Raw genomic sequence first — 4,907 nt, 5'->3', positions numbered from 1 at the left:
GGGGAGTTTTGGAATAGCACTGGAAATGGAAATGAGGAAAATACCTACTAAAAATATTTTAATAAAAGAAACCTCAGTTCCCAAAACTGTTGCAACTGGATCCCTGCATAACAAGGCAATCTTCATTCATCACAAACTGCAGCTTCAGTTCTGCTCAAGCAACAGTAGCAAGAACCCCACCCTTCTGTGATAGTTCCATGCCTACTAAATGCTTTCTACTCTCCAGTTCTTTTTTGATAGTTAACCTTATTTATTCTTTGAAAACTCCATACATGTATACCTGTATCTTTATCATATCCACTCTTTATTCCCATTCTTCTCCCCGAGTCACCTTAAAAGCCTTTGACAACGGTTTCATGTTAAAAAGTCTTGAAGAGATCAGGGATATAATGTCCATGCCTAAACATAATAAAAGCAATGTACAGCAAGCAAATAGTCAACATTAAATTAAAGGAAGGAACTTAAAGCAATTCCACTAAAATCGGCGACAAAACAAGGCTGCCACTCTCTCCATACTTATTTGGCATACTACTTGGAGTTCTAGTTAGAGTAATAAGACAGCTAGAGGAGATGAAGGGATACAAGTTTAAAAGAAAGAAGACAAAGTATTGCTATTCACAGATAATATGATAGTATACATAAGTGACCCCAAAATTCTACCAGAGAACTTTTGTAATTGAAAAACACTTCTAGCAAAGTGGCTGGATATAAAATCAACTCAAAAATTCAGTAGCCCTTCTTTATACAAATGATAGATGGTCTGAGTAAGAACACTCTTTACAAGAGTCACAAATAATATAAAATATTTTGTGTAACTCTGTCAAGAAAGTGAAAGCTTTGTATGAAAAGAACTTCAAGTTTCTGAAGAAAGAATTGAAGACAATATCAGAAGACGGAAAGACCTTTCCTGCTCATAGATCGGTAGGATTAACATAGATAAAAATGGCCATCTTAACAAAAGCAATCTACAGATCCAATGCAATTTCCATCAAAATTCCAACACAGTTCTTTACAGACCTTGAAATTGCAATTCTCAACTTCATATGATAAAACAAAAAAATCAGGATAGCTAAAACAATCATGAACAATAAAAGAACTTCTGGAGGTATCACCATCCCTGATTTCAAGCTGTACTACAGAGAAATAGTAATAAAAATGGTGTGGTATTGGTATAGAAACAGACAGGGTAGATCAATGGAATCAAATCAAAGACTATGCAATAAACCCCCACACTTACACACCCTTGATTTTTGACAAAGGAGCCAAAACTGTACAATAGAAAAAAGAACACATCTTCAACAAATGGTGCTGGTCTAACTCGATGCCTGCATGTAGAAGAATGTAAATAGACCCATATCTACTAGCCTGCACAAAACTCAAGTTCAATTAGATCAAAGATCTCAACATAAATCTGGACACACAAAATAGAAGAAAAAGTGGGGAACTGCCTTGAACTTATTGGTACATGAGACAAATTCCTGAACAAAACGAACACCAAAAGCTCAGGCACTAAGATCAACAACTGAAAAATGGGACATTCATGAAACTTAAAAGCTTTTGCAAGGCCATGGGCACACCATCAATAGAACAAAATGGCATCCTCGAGAATGGGGAAAGATCTTCGGCAATCCCACATCTGACAGAAGACTAATATTCAAAATATATAAAGAACTCAAGAAATTAGACATCAGGTTCTCTGCTCCTCTCTGTTCCAGAGACAGCCGCATCTTCTTGTGCAGCGCCAGCCTCATCCCGTAGACACAATGGTAAAGGTTAGTGTGAACGGATTTGGCCGTATTGGGTGCCTGGTTACCAGGGCTGCCTTCTGCTCTGCACTTGGCAAAGTGGAGATTGTTGCCATCAATGACCCCTCAATTGACCTCAACTACATGATCTACATGTTCCAGTATGACTCTACCCATGGCAAGTTCAACAGTATAGTCAAGGCTGAGAATGGGAAGCCTGTCATCAACGGGAAGCCCATCACCATCTTCCAGGAGCAAGATCCTGCTAACATCAAATGGTGTGATGTTGGTGCTGAGTATGTTGTGGAGTCTACTGGCATCTTCACTACCATGGAGAAGTCTGGGGCCCACTTGAAGGGTGGAGCTAAAAGGGTCATCATCTCTGCCCCTTCTGTTGTTGCCCCCATGTTTGTGATGGGTGTGAACCATAAGAAAAATGGCAACTCACTCAAGATTGTCAGCAATGCATCCTGTACCACCAACTGCTTAGCCCTCCTGGACAAGGTCATCCATAACAACTTTGGCATTGTGGAAGGGTTCATGGTCACAGTCCATGCTATCACTGCCTCTCAGAAGACTGTGGATGACTCCTCTAGAAAGCTGTGGCATAATGGCCATGGGGCTTCCCAGAATATTATCCCTGCATCCGCTGGTGCTGCCAAGGTTGTGGGCAAAGTCATCCCCAGAGCTGAACAGGAAGCTCACTGGCATATCCTTCCATGTTCCTACCCCCAATGCATCTGTTGTAGATCTGACATGCCGCCTGGAGAAACCTGCCAAGTATGATGACATCAAGAAGGTAGTAAAGCAGGCATCTGAAGGCCCAATAAAGGGCATCCTGTGCTACACTGAGGACCGCGTTGTCTCCTGCGACTTCAACAGCAACTCACACTCTTCCACCTTTGATGCTGGGGCTGGCATTGCTCTCACTGACAACTTTGTAAAGATCATTTCCTGTATGACAGTGAATATAGCTACAGCAACAGAATGGTGAACCTCATGGTCTACATGACCTCCAAGGAGTAAGAAACCCTGGACCACTGCCCCCCCCCCCAACTCCCCGGCAAAGACACTGAGAGCAAGAGAGAGGCCCTCAGTTGCTGAGGAGTTGCTGTCCCAACTCAGCCCCACACTGAGCATCTCCCTCACAATTTTCATCCCAGACCCCCATAACAATAGGAGGGACCTAGGGAGCCCTCCTTAATTTCTTTAATACTATCAGTAAAATTCACTGCACCCCCCAAAAGAAATTAGATGTCAACAAACCAAATAACCCACTTAAAAATGGGATACAGAGCTAAATGTAGAATTCTTAACAGAGTAACCTTGAATGGCCAAGAAGCACTTAAGGGAATGTTCAAAGTCTTGGTCACAAAGGAAATGCAAATCAAAACAACCCTGAGATTCCATCCAGCTACTTTGTTAGAATAGCTAAGATCAAAAATTCAAGTGACAGCACATGCTGGTGAGGATATGGAGCAAGAGGAACACTCCTCCATTGCTGGCGGGGGGTGGGGGTGGGGGTGCAAACTTATACAACCACTTTGAAAATCAATCTGGACGTTACTCACAAATTAGGAATAGTTCTACCTCAAGACACAACTATACCACTCCTGGGCGTATACCCAAAATATACTCCACCATACCACAGGGATACTTGCTCAACTGTGTTCATAGCAGATTTATTCATAATAGCCAGAAACTGGAAAAAACCTAGATGTCTCTCAACTGAAGACTGGAGAAAGAACATGTGGTTCATCTATACAATGAAATCCGATTCAGATAACAAACACAAGGATATCATGAATTTTGCAGGCAAGTGGATGGAACTTGAGAATATCATCTTGAATGAGGTAATGCAGGCCCAGAGTGACATGTATGGTGTGTACATTATAATTGAACATTATCCACAAAGTTCAGCATTAACCATGTTACAATCCACAGACCCAAAGGAACTAAGTAATAAGAAAGGCCGAGGGAGGATGTGTGAATCTCACTCAGAAGTGGAAACAAACCATTCATCAGATGTGGATGGAGAGAGGGAACTATGTGAGAGAGGAGTTAAGGATGGGCGTGAGGTTGGGGACCAGGTGTGGGGAAGGGGGACAGGAAAGGACTGGGAGTCAGAATGTTAATTAGTGGGGGACATCTCTGGGACTACCTGGAAACCTGGGATGGGAGAGACTACAGATATCTATGGGGGTGACCCTACTGGAGGTTCCTACCAGTGTGAAATAGAGACTGAAGTGGCCACCTTCTGTAGCCAGGAAGGACTTCCAGTGGAAGGAGGATATCAACCTACCCACAAAATCTTCAACCCAAAATTTGTCCTACCTACAAGATGTACAAAAATAAAGTTGGAACAGAGACTGAGGGAACAGTCAATCAATGACTGGCCCAACTTGAGACCCACCTCAAGGAAGAGACCAACAACCCCTGACACTGGCATTGATACTCCACTATGCTTGCAGACAAGAACCTAGCACGACTGTCTCCTGAGTGGCTTCATCCAGCAGCAGATGGAAACAGATACAGACACCCACAGCCAGAATGTAGGAGGAGCTTGAGTCTTGTGGAAGAATAGGGGAAGGAATTGAACAAACTGGTGGGCTCAAGAACACCGTAAGAATACCTACAAAGTCAAGTAACCTGGGCCTGTGGGGGCCCACAGAGACTGAACTACCACCAAAAAGCACGCAGGGGCTGTATCTAGCCCTCCCCCATATGTAGCAGATGTGCAGCTTGGTCTTCATGTGGGTCCCCTAACAATTGCAGCAGGTGCAGTCTTGTCTCTGACTCTGTTGCCATTGGGTCCCCTTCCCCCTACCTGAACTGCCTGGTTGGTCTTCAGTGGGAGAGGAGGTGTTTATTCCTGGTGGGACTACATGTCCCAGGATGGGGTGTTACCTAAGGGGGTTCCCCTTCTTTGAGCAGAAAGGAGTAGGTAATGGGGGGAGGGATTTATAAGGGTGGGAACTAGGAGAGGAGGGAAGGGAGCTGGTATTGGGATATAACGTGAATAAAAAATAAATTATGAAAAAGGCAGAATTAATATTTTTTTACACATGCATATGCAACATGAATTTTTGTGCTAACACATACAAACAACTGCTATTTGTTGTTGATTTGTTATGTTTATGTATAATCCAGTTATTTATTCTA

The 4,907-nt window shown here is 42.9% G+C and overlaps 1 pseudogene; it reads left to right on the top strand.

Annotated features, from left to right (window-relative positions):
* Window positions 1-1,763: 1,763 nt before the first annotated feature.
* On the top strand, window positions 1,764-2,771 carry LOC110309793 (annotated as a pseudogene).
* The last annotated feature ends 2,136 nt before the right edge of the window (window positions 2,772-4,907 follow it).

This window comes from Mus caroli, chromosome 14, assembly GCF_900094665.2.
Source record: "Mus caroli chromosome 14, CAROLI_EIJ_v1.1, whole genome shotgun sequence".
NCBI lineage: Eukaryota > Metazoa > Chordata > Mammalia > Rodentia > Muridae > Mus > Mus caroli.
Note: the sequence above shows the minus strand (reverse complement) of the source record. Positions and strands in the feature narration are given on the sequence as shown.